Raw genomic sequence first — 16,746 nt, forward strand, 5'->3', positions numbered from 1 at the left:
ACCCTGCATTCACTACGTTCAGAGCACACCTATTTCTCCAGCACGCCCGCAAGCTGCCATTTAGAAGTCACTCAGACAAAGGAAATATACGAACACTCAGGTAAGTTAACTTAAAGGTGAAAGTTAGAATGGTGAATTGGACTAGTAGAAGTGTATCTTGACCTCAAAGGAGAATGATGAAGAAAAAATATAATTCTTAAGGAATACCTGCCAATGGCACAAAGAAAAATAGCCCAAAAATACAGCCCTTCTGTTGTATAAATTATCCTTGGTTTCGTTGCTAAGAAAAGATTCCAAGAGAGTCAGATGTTAACATCATAGGCCTTTCTTCCTTTAGATTTACCTTCCTCTCCCTGTATTTCACACAGAAGATAGAGGCCTACTAAATGAAACGAAGTCCCTTGATCAAAGGCACAGCGTGCCCAGAGCAATAACACCTAAGGTCAATGTCTGAAACTACACACGGACACTGATCAAAGACCATCCTGACTGCATCTGTGTCCACCTCCAAATCCAGGTCTCTTAACAAAAACAGTGTACGTCTATGCACACGGCCAAGTCCCCAGCCCGCAAATACATATTAGGAAATTAGGTGGTTAGCACTGGATTATAAACCTAGGTCAAAGGCACCAATTACAGCCTAAATTCATGAAGCAAATTGCCTCTCAGCAGCTGCATAGCCAAAGAAGCCCTCTCCCAGACTCAAAGTTCTTCCATTTCCATTACTAACATAGAGATACAAAGTAAAGAAATTTCTCTAGCTCTTCAAAAAATTAAAAATAGAATTACCATAAGATCTAGCAGTTCTACTTCTGGGTATATTCAATCCAGGGTCTCAAAAATATTTGTACTCCATGTTCACAGCAGCACTACTCATAATAATCAAAAGGTAGAAGAAACCCAAATGTCCACTGATGAAGAAACAAAATGTGGTAGATACGCACAATGGAATATTTTTCAGCCTTAAAAAGGAAGGAAATTCTAACATCTGCTATGACTTGAATGAGTCTTGAGGATGTCATGCTAAGTTATATAAGCCAGTCACAAAAAAGAAATACTGTATGATTCCACTTAAATGAGATACCTAGAGTAGTCACACTCAAAGAAACAAAGTACCTGGTGGTTGTTAGGGGCTGCTGGGAGGAGGGAACAGGGAGTTGTTGTTTAATGGGTATACTTTCAGTTTTGCAAGGTAGAGACTGATTGCAGGACAATGTGAATATATTTAACACTACTAAACTGTACACTTTAAAATGATTAAGATGGTAAATTTTATGTAATGTGCATCTTGCCACAATTATGTGTGTGTGTGTATGTGTGTATTTTTAAACTTGGGGTAGTCTACCCATGTAAGCGAGGCAGAGGCCAGACAACTGCAGAATCTCCTTGAAGAATTCAAGAGGATACTTCTATCACTTTCCCAAGAAAATAGATGGTTACCCACAGGCAGTTGTGATTAGAAGTCCTGTACCAAAACCCATTAATAAAGGAGTAGAAGTCTCAGTCATGGAGGACAAATCATTCCATCTTTCTCAGGGTATGAAATATCTATTTTCTTGCTTTCTAAAAAGAGCCAACTGAAGCTGCATGTCTAGGTGCCACAAGTCTAATTAGATGTACCTGCTTTACCATTTCTCAGAGGCAGCTGTAGAATGGGATAGAGTAGCCTACAACTCACTGACTTCCTATAAAATTGTCACATATTTTTGGAAGTCTTGCGCTCTGACACGTTCCCTCTCTGAGGAATAGTCCTCCGTGGAGATCTGTCATGTGTAGATCTACCCTTTTGGGGAACTTTTTATTGCCTCCCACCATAATTTCCCACCTCTGTCTAGTTCTCCAGAGGAATTTAATCACTGTTGTCCATGCTCTTCTCTAATGAACATTCAGTTTTCATATGCTTCTCTAAGTGGCATTTTTACTGTTGGCAGAAACCTAAATTGGTACATCTTTTGCAGTCAAACTGGCAATTGTACTAACATTTAATATGTGGATGTCTTTTGACCCAACAATTCCACTTCTAGGAATTTAGTCTATAGAAACAAAGATGTATGTACAAGCATTCTGTCCTTTGCATTCATGGTAGTTTAACACAAATGCATAATTACAAGTTGTGATCTAACTCTGACACTAGCCCAAGTTCCAAGTTGGCAGTCACCACGGCAATTTTTTCCCTCTATATTACAAGCATGTCTCAATAAATACGCTGTAGCTGTTGAAAACAAGGGAGATCTATATATTCTGCTATGATAACATGTTCAAATTTTAAAAAGCAAAGGCACAATGGTAGCTATAATCTTATTTGGGGGAATTCAAGGACACACCTAGAAACAATCTGGTGGAACTTACCCAACACTGGTAGAAGGGCTTACACCTTCAAAGGTACTATCATGGGGCACGTTGAACTTTTCTCACCATAAATTTCTAAGATTTTAAAATTACATTTGGAGGAGAAAAAAATACGATTGAGTTAAAAATATAAACAAGTGGTAGCTGGAATAAAATGTACAACGGAAACACGTACTTTTATTAAAAAACAAACAAAAAACTGGCCTACTCACAACCAGACTTCAATGTTGAATATCTATTTCATCAGACTAGTTCCCAGGATGAGGCCAGGGTCACCACTTAGTAGCGTCTGCCAACCAATAAGGATTATGCAGGGCAGGCTATACACTGTTAGAAGGACACTTCCAGGTGCCCAGTGGTGCATCACTATCTGCAAATGAACTGTCAATCTCACTGTGCACTGATAATGATGCTACCGCCACCACCTGCCTGCCATATGTCTTCCCTACTTGTCACGTAACAAGGAACTGCATTTTGGCATGCTGATCACTGACAAGTCTGATACTACTGCTCAATGTTTGTTATAACTAGCTGCAGCACTTCATATAGCCGAGGCAGCTACATGATGCCTCACAGGATGCAGGACATAAAATATTACTTTGCCAACTGACCACTGACTAAGCCCCCCAATTTTTTTTAATATTAATTAATTTATTTATTTTTGGCTGCATTGGGTCTTCGTTGCTGTGCGCAGGCTTCTCATTGTGGTGGCTTCCCTCGTTGCGGAGCACAGGCTCTAGGTGTGCGGGCTTCAGTAGTTGTGGCTTGCTGGCTTCAGTAGTTGTGGCTCACGGGCTCTAAAGCGCAGGCTCAGTAGTTGTGGTGCATGGGCTTAACTTGCTCCGAGGCATGTGGGATCTTCCTGCACCAGGGCTCGAACCCGTGTCCTGTGCGCTAGCAGGCGGATTCTTAACCACTGCGCCACCAGGGAAGCCCCCAACATTTTACAGCAGACTACCCTGTTGTTCTTCCTTTACTTCTAAGTCCAAGAGCTGCTAATCGAAGGGCTGTGCCCCATCCCCAATTCACGCCCTGTGATCCTGTTTCCCATTAGTGGAATAAACAAGGAACATAGACTTCCCACTCTGATACTGAATTCGTTTTGTCTCCCTTAATCATCATGGTATAGTCAATAAAGACTGATGACAACCCCTGGGGTTTCCATTTTTAGCTCTAACATAATGCACAGATTAGCCAAAGGTATGACATCATAGGTCAAGAACTGGTCGTGATGGAACACTGTCTCAAAGCAGCGGGTAATCTGAAGATAATGAAATATGGTAAACCATGTTTGGTGTACCAGTAATCTGCCTCCAGTCACTGCTCCTATTAGTAGAACTCTAACTCATGCACTCCTCTCTGTATATATCAGAGAATCTCAAAATATAACGCTTCTTATCCACACCTAATCAACAGACTGGAAACTCGTTTCCAAAATGAAGAAAAGCAGATTTTCAGAGCCTGACATTATCTTTTTAGGTAAAAGAAAGTGAACACACAACTGTGAAATCAATCAAGCATGTGAACCAAACGTTTTTTCCCATTAATGATGAGAACATAAAGGTAATTATCCAACAGCACTTTCTATGAATTAGCAAATCATTGGACAAGTATATGCTTCCCTTAATGAGGGGACTCATCGCACATTTCAGCTGCCACTCCCATCCCCACTCTCACCCACCACTCAACTCACTGGATAAAATGCCACCCAGCAGTAACATCAACAAAGAAACACCAAGTACTGCTTGTCATTCATTCAGCAGCCATTCCACCAACAGTCAACAACAGTCAAAAGTATACTAATTTAGTAAATTTTAGTATAACCACAATGCTGTGCAACCACCACCATTATAATTCCAGAATACTTTCATCACCCCAAAAGATACCCTTTACTCACTGAGCACTCATTCCCCATCCCCTGGCCACCACCAATCTACTTATTGTCTCTTTCAATTTGCCTGTTTTGGACATTTCCTTTAAATGGAAACATACAATAAGTGGTCTTTCGTGTCTCACATCTTTCACGTGGTATAATGCTTTCAGGTTCATCCAGGTTGTTCCATATGTCAGTACTTAATTTCCTTTTCTGGCAGAGTGTACACAGCGTGTGCATATACCACATTGTGTTTATCCATGAAAATATACGTTTGAGACTACACTCATAACAAAGTGCATTAAGAACCACTTGATTAAAATCTCATTATAATGATAAAAATAATTTTTTTTTAATAACAAGAAAGTACCTTGAGAATCAGTTGAGAGCAGCTGATACCATATGCAGAAGAGCTTACTATCATTGACACAACTAACTAAGCCATCGGAGTCAAATCACATAAGGGAAATATCTGAACCTCCCAACCTGTCTGGTTCAGAGAACCTCAAGCAAATCCATATATTTTTTCTTTTTTTTTAAAGCCACTCTTTCATAAAGAGGAAGAATAAATCTCTCAGGGCCTAAGTATTGTGGGATGGTTCAAATAACCAACCAACCAGCCACTTCAGAAGAAAGCAAACTTCTTCCCAACAGGTCATGTGCTCAGGACAAACAGCAGAGGCACTGTGTAGAATGCCAAAAATTATACAGATACCATCTATGGAAATATTCTTCCAAAAGACACAATTCTGTAAGGCTTTAACCCTCCTACTGGCTACAGCTGCTTCCCAGTTTCCTTGCACACACTCACTCATGATGAACCAGACTGTAACTCTGGTTTCAAGAATCCTCATATCTTCATTACTTCGCCTGTTTGAATACATCCTTGGTATCCACAGCAGTGCATCTCTCTCTGACCTGTCACATGTGCTCATTTCTATGTGATGGTCTGCATACCAGCTGACCCAATTCCTCTCTTGCCTGCACCAATTCCACAGTGGAAAATGAATGATAAATTCTTCTACAGCACAGAAGGAAAGGAATAAACAGAAAGACTCAATGAGCCCTCCTCCATAATTTAGCACGGAAAGATTTTTTTTATTCTTCTGCTACTAAAGAAAAGTCTCCATGTCTTTTAGCACATAAGATAATCTCAAAATAGGAAAACTGGTTTACTCATTACATAACTGAGCTATAAATTTATTAACCTGAATATCAAAAGACGAGATTAAGAATACAGTGAGGGTATTTAACAACATTCTGCCACTGTAGAATTACCACAGAAGTTTAGACAACTCTGTGGGAAAGAATTTAAAGCCAAACCTTCTAGCAGCTCTAGAGGGTAACAGAAAAATGTCCAGTGAGTATAAGCAGAATATACTGATACAACCACCTGGATCACACAACAGTACCAACCTCCAAACACTAGAAAATCACCAACTGAGGCTTCCATCTATAGCTGAGTTTATTGCGATCATTGGCCAAGGTCTTTATGCAAACTACCCTAAGGAGAGACTTTTTTGTTTGTTTGTTTGTTTTGCAGTATGCGGACCTCTCACTGTTGTGGCCTCTCCCGCTGCGGAGCAACAGGCTCCGGATGCGCGGGCTCAGCGGCCATGGCTCACGGGCCCAGCAGCTCCGCGGCACGCGGGACCCTCCCGGACCGGGGCACGAACCCGCGTCCCCTGCATCGGCAGGCGGACTCTCAACCACTGTGCCTCCAGGGAAGCCCAGGAGAGACTTCTTGAAAAAATCTCAGAAGAATTGTCTGAAGCCCAATCATTTCACTTCATTCAGTACATTTCAGAACTAGTAGGTATAGGAAACGGAAATCAAACTTACTGTATTAGAGAAAGCACAGGCAAAACTGCTATAAATACACGCTAAATTTCATATATATGAATGAAATCAAACAGAACAGTAACACATATCAAAAAAAACAAGAAAATTTCAGATTAGGCGAAAAAGAAACGATGGACCCAAAATATATTGTCTATTTTCTCTGTAAAAGATAAACCAAGATGCATAGGTATGTTTAAATCAAATGAAATGATGCACTTATAAACAGAACCTGCATAACAAATGGTTGTAATTGATAGGTTATAAATAGAAATATTTAATAAAATGAGCATTCTGTTAGTGACATCTGATAAAATTCCTGTGAGTAAATGTCATGATAAACATAATACAGTAATTAAATCACTAAAATATTCAATGATAAGTGTGGGGTTCAAAAGCCTAGAAAAACATCCCATAGCTAATAGGAAATTATAGGCATGTTAGAGATACCCTGATCTGGAGCAAATGGGGAAAACAGAGAAGAATTAACTGGCATTGATCTAATAAGCAACTCCCAAACCTGGAAAGAATGAACATAACCAATTTTTAATAATTCCACAACATATCAGCAACCAATCTATCTGTGAGAGCTTTTTTTTTAAATACACATTTTTGCTTCTCTTGAATATTGTGAGACTATATTTTAGCTGCTTAGAGATGTCTGGGCTGTGGAGCTGGGGAAGTCACATTAATAACATCTACAACATAACAGTTATTCAGAAAGATTAAATAATCTGTCCGAAAATTATGCAAGATGGGGCTCTTCTGCAATACGGAATGGCAAACTCATACAATTTGGAATAGGGTAGCTTACGAAGACTGAAAATGGAAAATACCTCAGTAGTAAGTTACTTTTTAATGTTTAAGTTAAAATTATTACTATAAAAAGATTTTTTTAATTCCAACTCTTAGTTAGCTGAGCTTTTAAGGGATAAAGTAAAATGAATGACTATTTAAAATCAAATGAAAGGAATCACAGTTATTACCTAAGGCAAGCATATACCACTATGTAAGAAAAAGCAGATTCAGAGGAGTTATGTGAATTACCCAAATTTAAAGAGCAATTCAATGAAAGAGTTGTAACTACTAGAACCTAAATATCAGAGCAAATAAAATTTGAAATTATGAGAACAGTAATCCACAATAAAAAGTCATTTCAGTAAATGAAGCCTGTTATATGCCTGGAGAGATTTACAGTCTAAGAGCCCAAGGTCTTCCAAGTCTGAGAAGCTACCCTTTCAGAAGCTACACTTAAATACAGGGTACAATGCAGGGGGCTGAAGGGGTAATCCATGAGAAGCCTGAGACAGACTTCCAACTTTGGTTACTGCCTCCGGTTCTCTCCAAAACTATCCAGCTTATTGCTGTATCTCCTGCTGCTCTATAAGAAAACCAAAAATAAAAATACAAAGAAATGATTTTGTTGCGATGTTGCTTTAAAATAACTAAGGAAATAACGGAAGGTTAAAATTAAGCATTAAGAACTAGACTAAATGAAATATATGGAGAAGAATAAAATTAAAGTTTAAATTAGAATTAAAATCTCAAAAACCATTAGTATGATTTTTTAAATGGGAGAAAATATATGGGACTTAAAAGGGGGGAAGCTATTATACTTCTTAAATGACCAAATCCTGTGTAAAAAAGCACTCAACATCAATGAAGACTTACTATATACGAATTATAATTATATCTAAATTATACATAAAAGAAGCTTTTCTGCCCTTAACGCTTCTAAACTTAAGATCCTCCCAAATCTAGAAGCCTGATTCTGTATGCTCAGTGAATCTAGTTGATTATACAGTATGGCATGTTTAGCGAAACATAAAATAAAGCCACAGTACCATAGTTCAAAAAATTAAGATGAACACAAATTGGTGAAATAAATTATCACACAATCATGGAATAAAATGACACAGCCATTGTAATTATTACTTTACAAAATTTCATTTAAGGATGTGAGGAAATGTTCAGGTTATGCTGTCAATTGAAAAAATAAGGACATATAGATTTATTTGTATGTTTATATTTGAATCAGAGAAAATACCTCAAAATGTTAACAGTGCTTTGAATTACTTTTAATTTTCCTTTATCGTTTCCAAATTTAATATAACAAACATACATTGCTTTTATAATCAGGAAACAAAAACCCACAGAAGGAAAACAAAAGATCACCACAGTTAAGGTGTGGTCTAAGGTAACAGGAGTCACACTCGTAAAAAGCATAACCTGTGTGTCACTGATAATAGGGGAGACTTGATCCTCTGGCTCCAATTCTCCAGAAGGCTTGGAATCAAGTAAAAAAATTTTATTTGGTGCTCGCATGTCCCTACTTCCCTATTTTCAAAAATAACTTACAAATTATAGTAACCAAGTCTAACATTCTAAAAACCAGAGAAAGTATGTGGCGAATACTTAACCTGAGAAGGAAGTCCATGGGGTCACTCCCAAAGAAGAAAGGTCAAGAAAGAGGTCTGTAAAGCTTTCCAAAGTGAAGAACTAAAGAAATAAGATGGTCAACAGTAGGAAGATGACTAGAGGGACTTCCCAGGGGGTCTAGGGTTAAGACTCCACCTTCCAATGCAGGGGGTGTGGGTTCCATCCCTGGTAGGGGAAACTAAGATCCCACATGCTGCGCAGTGCAGCCAAAAAAAAAAAAGACTAGAATTACTCAAAATAAAGACACTCCCTGGCTCAAGAAGACAAAATACAAATCGCTTTATGCATTCCCATTTGTATCTGTGGAAACTGCATAGGAACCCTTCATCTTTTCCTAGCAGTGCGAATGCTACCTCTACTAGAGTGATGACAAGACCAGCACCATGAAAACGAATGAAGATCAGAATTTACATTCTAGGCTGTATAGCCAAAGTGAATCCTAAACCTATATTGGTTTAGTCCTTAGAACTGGCAGGTAATTTTGGAGGCCAACAAATGACAATAGTGCTGAGGATGTACCTGGCCTAACTCATTTCAATCAATTTTGGTTAATATGCACTTTATTGTAAAAAGGACACTATTTAGAATCAGTGGAAACTTGAGAATAACACTACGGAGAAATGACAATATAATATGACACTAACTGAACAATCAGTTTATCTACATCTTTTAATAAAGCCGCATTTCTACTTCATTTTGTTCTCAATATACCTCATTTAGTACTAGCATAAGTCATTAATTGCTATAAGCAACCAAGAATTAGCACTCTGTAATACAAAAAATAACAACTCTCTCACCTGAAGTATCAGTGAAGTACTTTAAACAAAACATGTTACCTATGGGATGAGAAATAAACCCATTTCACAATATTACCTCAAATGTAATCAATCTTCGAATTCGACCTCTTAATAGTAAACCAAGTGGAAATAATATTTTGAAATGCTGGATTAATTAATCGAGTGTTCATCTGGGAGCTGAAAAGCAGGACATCCAACATCTATTTCTAACTGATGACCAAACAGCTGTGCTTGTTGGATAGGTAAGTTCAGGAGACAGAGACTTCAATTTGGGGCTTCAAGCTTGAGACTTTCAGAGAGACTGGGGGTTAAGAAAGAATGCTGGATGGGGCATACTTTGTACTTTATTTAGCTTACTTTGGGTCACAGTAAATTAAGTTCTCATCATATCTCCTGCTATTTCCCATGGAAACTCTATCAAGATATGAAAAATGTACCTGAAATCTCAGAAAAGAAGCAAACTGGATGTTAAGAGTACTCTCTAAGCTCTCCCTTCCCCAGGTCCACTCCCACTTCCTCTGAGTCAGGCAAATCCAAGTCAGTGTCACTGAGCACTTGGGGATTAAAAAGGTTTTCCTAAAAAAATAGGCAAGCAATAGACTCTCATCTTGTTAGATTGGCTTTTTTTTTTTTAGAAGACGTTGGGGGTAGGAGTTTGTTTATTTTTGCTGTGTTGGGTCTTCGTTTCTGTGCAAGGGCTTTCTCTAGCTGTGGCAAGTGGGGGCCACTCTTCATCACGGTGTGTGGTCCCCTCACTATCACGGCCTCTCTTGTTGCGGAGCACAGGCTCCAGACGCGCAGGCTCAGTAGTTGTGGCTCACGGGCCCAGTTGCTCCGTGGCATGTGGGATCCTCCCAGACCAGGGCTCGAACCCATGGTTCCCTGCTTTAGCAGGCAGATTCTCAACCACTGCGCCACCAGGGAAGCCCTAGATTGGTTTTAAAGGCAAGAGAGGGGGGCTTCCCTGGTGGCGCAGTGGTTAAGAATAGCCTCCCAATGCAGGGGACATGGGTTCGAGCACTGCTCCAGGAAGATCCCACATGCCACAGAGCAACTAAGCCCATGCACCACAACTACGGAACCTGTGCTCTAGAGTCCGCGAACCACAACTACTGAGCCCGCGTGTCACAACTACTGAAGCCCGCGCGCCTAGAGCTGGTGCTCCACAACAAGATAAGCCACTACAATGAGAAGCCCACGCACTCACTGCAAGAGTAATCCCCGCTCGCTGCAACTAGAGAAAGCCCGCATGCAGCAATGAAGACCCAACGCAGCCAAAAATAAATAAATTAAAAAAAAAAATAAAGGCAACAGACGCTAAAGAAAATAAAATGACAGCCGTCTTTCTCTCATTCAACCTTATCAGGACACAAAAGAGAGCAAGTTCACATTCTGTCATATTATATACTGCTCCCTGTTCTTAATTTGCCTAAGCCCTGACTCAGTAGTTTGCTATTATCGATTGAGCTCTTACAATATGCTGAGCACTGCACTAAGTGCTTTCCATATATTATCTCATTTAATGCTCATGACAGGACTGAATTACGTAATGCTACCCCAGAGATTCAAACACATGTCTATGCGGATCCAAAAGTCCGTGTGCTAAACAACGACAAATAGCCAAAAATAGGATATTGATTATATACTCACTAGATATTAAATGATAAAAGTACCTCATGTAGAAGTCAATTTAATGACACAGGGAAACCGTCATACTGAAGGTTACAAAACACTAAGTACCATGTAATTATTAGCTAAGTTGAAAATTATGCAAATACCCAAATGCATAAAAAGATTGGAATAATATAAACTCAAGTATTAACAGATGTTACCCCTGGGTGGTAGTTTCTTTTTGCTTTAACTTTTCTTTCAAAAACATTTCTTTTAGAATGAACAAGTGTTGCTTTTGTCACTGATAAAACAGGCAGTACATGTTATTTATAGCAAAACAGCAAAAACAAAATACACTATCATAAACAAGGACAGAATGGACACTATCCCCATATTAGCAGATTTCATAATTACATTTTCAAATAGGAAAATTATAGTCACAGAGAAAACTAGGCTGAAAACAGCAACAACAGCAACAACTCGTTAGTACTTTTAAGCATGTAAATGAAATATAAATGCAGAGATACCATTTTTCTTAATACATATGAAATTTTAACTATTTATGATACCAGTATTTGAAGAATATCCCCCCACAAACACATCTGTCTATATAAGCCTAAAATATCTCCGGAAAGATTTACAAGGAAATAACACTAGTTGTTTCTGAGAAGGTAAACTCAATTGGTAAAGGAGCAAGATAGAAGGGAGCTCTTTGATTTTATAGCATTTATTAGCATTTAAGTTTTGAACCAAACAAATGTATAACCTACTCAAATAATTAACATAAAAAATAAGCAAGGACCTTCAAGATGCTGGAGGAGTAAAACATGGAGATCACCTTCCACCCCACAAATATATCAAAAATACATCTACAAGTGGAACAACTCCTACAGAACACCTACTGAATGGTGGCAGAAAACCTCAGACTTCCCAAAAGCCATGTGGCTGACAGGGTCTTGGTGCTCCGGCCAGGTGTCAGGCCTGTGCCTCTGAGGTGGGAGAGCGGAGTTTAGGACACTGGTCCAACAGAGACCTCCCAGCTCCACGTAGTATCAAACGGCAAAAGTTCTCCCAGAGATCTCCATCTCAACACTAAGACCAGCTCCACTCAATGACCAACAAGGTACAGTGCTGGACACCCTATGCCAAACAACTAGCAAGACAGGAACACAACCCCACCCATTAGCACAGAGGCTGCCTAAAATCATAAGAAGGTCCAAAACATACCACCAGACGAGGTCCTGCCCACAAGACAAGATCCAGCCTCATCCACGAGAATACAGGCACCAGTCCCCTCCACCTGGAAGCCTACAAAACCCAGTGAACCAACCTTATCCACTGGGGGCAGACACCGAACACAACGGGAACTACTAACCTGCAGCCTACAAAAAGGAGACCCCAAACACAGTAAGTTAAGTGAAATGAGAAGACAAACACACAGCAGATGAAGGAGCAAGGTAAAGCCTCACCAGACCAAATAAATTAAGAGGAAACAGGCAGTCTACCTGAAAAAGAGTTCAGAGTAATGATTGTAAAGATGACCCAAAATCATGGAAATAGAATGGAAAAAATACAAGAAATGTTTAAAAAGGACCCAGAAGAACTAAAGAGCAAACAATGATCAAAAACACAATAAATGAAATTAAAAATTCTCTAGAGGAATCAATAGCAGAATAACTGAGGCAGAAGAAAGGATAAGTGACCTGGAAGATAAAATAGTGGAAATAACTACCACAGAGCAGAACAAAGAATAAAGAACGAAAAGAAATGAAGACAGTCTCAGAGGCCTCTGGGACAAGATTAAACACACCAACATCCGAATTACACGGGTCCCAGAAGAAGAAGAGAAAAAGAAAGGGACTGAGAAAATATTTGAAGAGATTATACCTGAAAACTTCCCTAATGTGGGAAAGGAAATAGTCAATCAAGCCCAGGAAGCACAGAGACTCCCATACAGGATAAAACCAAGGAGAAACATGCCAAGGCACACATTAATCAAACTATCAAAATTAAATACAAAGAAAAAATACGAAAAGCAGCAAGGGAAAAGGAACAAATAACACACAAGGGAATCCCCATAAGCTTAACAGCTGATCTTTCAGGAGAAACTCTGGAAGCCAGAAGGGAGTGGCAGGACATATTTAAAGTGATGAAAGGGAAAAACCTAAAACCAAGATTACTCCACCCAGCAAGGATCTCATTCAGATTCCAAAGAAGAATTAAAACCTTTACAGACAAGCAAAAGCTAAGAGAATTCAGCACCACCAAACCAGCTTTACAACAAATGCTAAGGGAACTTCACTAGGCAGGAAACACAAGAGAAGGAAAACCCCTACAATAACAAACCCACACAATTAAGAAAATGGTAATAGGAACATACATATCAATAACTACCTTAAAGGTAAATGGATTAAATGCTCCAACCAAAAGGCACAGACTGGATGCATGGATTCAAAAATGAGACCCATATAAATGCTGTCTACAAGAGACCCACTTCAGACCTAGGGACACATACAGACTGAAAGTGAGGGCATGGAAAAAGATATTCCATGCAAATGGAAATCAAAAGAAAGCTAGAGTAGCAATACTCATATCAGACAAAACAGACTTTAAAATAAAGACTATTATAAGAGACAAAGAAGGACACTACATAATGATCAAGGGATCAATCCAAGAAGAAGATATAACAATTGTAAATATTTATGCACCCAACACAGAAGCACCTCAATACATAAGGCAAATACTAACAGCCATAAAAGGGGAAATCGACAGTAACACAATCATAGTAGGGGACTTTAACACCCCACTTTCACCAATAGACAGATCATCGAAAACAAAAATAAGGAAACACAAGCTTGAAATGACACATTAGACAAGATGGACTTAATTGATATATATGGGACATTGCATCCAAAAACAACAGAATACACTTTCTTCTCCAGTGCTCCTGTAACATTCTTGAAGAAAGATCACACCTTGGGTCACAAATCAAGCCTTGCTAAAATTAAGAAAATTGAAATCGTATCAAGTATCTTTTCCAACCACAACACTATGAGACTAGAGATCAATTACAGGAAAAAAAACTAAAAAAAATACAAACACATGAAGGCTAAACAATACACTACTAAATAACCAAGAGATCACTGAAGAAATCAAAGAGGAAATCAAAAAACACCTAGAAACAAATGACAATGAAAACACGACGACCCAAAACCTATGGGACGCAGCAAAAGCACTTCTAAGAGGGAAGTTTATACCAATACAATCCTACCTCAAGAAACAAGAAAAATGTCAAATACACAACCTAACCTCACACCTACAGCAATTAGAGAATAAAGAACAAAAAAACCCTAGGGGCTTCCCTGGTGGCGCAGTGGTTGAGAGTCCGCCTGCCGATGAAGGGGACACGGGTTCATGACCCGGTCCGGGAAGATCCCACACGCCACAGAGCAGCTGGGCCCGTGAGCTGTGGCCACTGAGCCTGCGCGTCCGGAGCCTGTGCTCCGCAACGAGAGAGGCCACAACAGTGAGAGGCCTGCATACTGCAAAACAAAACAAAACAAAACAACCCCAAAGTTAGCAGAAGGAATGAAATCATAAAAATCAGATGAGAAATCAAAAGAAATGAAGGACACGATAGCAAAGATCGATAAAACTATAAGCTGGTTCTTTGAGAAGATAAACAAAATCGATAAACAATTAGCCAGACTCATCAAGGGAAAAAAAAGGAAAAGACTCAAATCAACAGAATTAGAAATGAAAAAGAAGTAACAACAGACACTGCAGAAATACAAAGGATCATGAGAGATTACTACAAGCAACTCTATGCCAATAAAATGGACAACCTGGAAGAAATGGAAAATACAAATAGACCAACCACAAGCACTGAAATTGAGACTGTGATTAAAAATCTTCCAACAAACAGAAGCCCAAGACCACGTGGCTTCATAGGCGAATTCTATCAAACATTTAGAAAGAGCTAACACCTATCCTTCTCAAACTCTTCCAAAATATAGCAGAGGGAGAAACTCTCTCAAACTCATTCTACAAGGCCACCATCACCCTGATACCAAAAGCAGACAAAGATGTCACAAAGAAAGCTACAGGCCAATATCACTGATGAACACAGATGCAAAAATCCACAACAAAATACTAGCAAATAGAATCCAACAGCACATTAAACGGATCATACACCATGATCAAGTGGGGTTTATTCCAGGAATGCAAGGATTCTTCAATACATGCAAATCAATCAATGTGATACACCATATTTACAAACTGAAGGAGAAAAACCATATGATCACCTCAACAGATGCAGAGAGAGCCTGAGAAAATTCAACACCATTTATGATAAAAACCCTCCAGAAAGTAGGCATAGAGGGAACTTACCTCAACATAATAAAGGCCATATATGACAAAACCACAGCCAACAGTGCTCTCAAGGGAGAAAAACTGAAACCATTTCCTCTAAAATCAGGAACAAGACAAGGTTGCCCACTCTCACCACTATTATTCTACATAGTTTTGGAAGCCCTAGCCACAGCAATCAGAGAAGAAAAAGAAACAAAAGGAATCCAAATTGGAAAAGAAGAAGTAAAGCTGTCACTGTTTGCAGATGACATGACAGTATACATAGAAAATCCTACAGACTCTACCAGGAAACTACTAGAGCTAATCAATGGATTTGGTAAAGTAGCAGGATACAAAATTAACGCACAGAAATCTCTTGCATTCCTATACACGAATGATGAAAAATCTGAAAGAGAAATACAGGAAACACTCCCACTTACCACTGCAACAAAAAGAATAAAATACCTAGGAATAAACCTACCTAAGGAGACAAAAGACCTGTATGTAGAAAACTATAAGACAATGATGAAAGAAACTGAAGAAGATACAAACAGGTGGAGAGATATACCATGTTCTTGGATGGGAAGAATCAACATTGTGAAAATGACTATACTATGCAATCTATAGTATACAATGCAAACCCTATCAAACTGCCAATGGCATTTTTCACAGAACTAGAACAAAAAATTTCACAATTTCTATGGAAACACAAAAGATCCTGAATAGCCAAAGCAATCTTGAGAAAGAAAAACGGAGCTGGAGGAATCAGGCTCCCTGACTTCAGACTATAGTACAAAGCTACAATAATCAAGACAGTATAGTACTGGCACAAAAACAGAAATACAGATCAATGGAACACAATAGAAAGCCCAGAGATAAACACACACACATATGGTCACCTTATCTTTGATAAAGGAGGCAAGAATATACAATAGAGAAAAGACAGCCTCTTCAATAAGTGGTGCTGGGAAAAGTGGACAGCTAAATGCCAAAGAATGAAATTAGAACACTCCCTAACACCACACACAAAAATAAACTCAAAATGGATTAAAGACCTAAATGTAAGGCCAGATACTATCAAACTCTTAGAGGAAAACATAGGCAGAACACTCTATGACATAAATCACAGCAAGATCCTTTTTGACCCACCTCCTAGAAAAATGGAAATAAAACCAAAAATGAACAAATGGGACCTAATGAAACTCAAAAGCTTTTGCACAGCAAAGGGAACCATAAACAGGACGAAAAGACAACCCTCAGTATGGGAGAAAATACTTGCAAACGAAGCAACTGACAAAGGATTAATCTCCAAAGTTTACAAGCAGCTCATGCAGCTCAGTATCAAAAAAACAAAGAACCCAATTGAAAAATGGGCAGAAAACCTAAACAGACATTTCTCCAAAGAAGATATACAGATTGTCAACAGACATATGAAAGGATGCTCAACAGCACTAATCATTAGAGAAATACAAATCAAAACTACAATGA

General features: G+C 38.9%; 1 protein-coding gene across 1 annotated transcript in view; it reads right to left on the bottom strand.

Moving 5' to 3' along the window:
• The window catches only part of SND1 (staphylococcal nuclease and tudor domain containing 1), a 419,451-nt gene that overhangs the window by 230,500 nt on the left and 172,205 nt on the right, over positions 1–16,746 (bottom strand). The window lies entirely within an intron of this gene.

This window comes from Globicephala melas, chromosome 9 (genome assembly GCF_963455315.2).
Source record: "Globicephala melas chromosome 9, mGloMel1.2, whole genome shotgun sequence".
NCBI classification, from domain to species: domain Eukaryota; kingdom Metazoa; phylum Chordata; class Mammalia; order Artiodactyla; family Delphinidae; genus Globicephala; species Globicephala melas.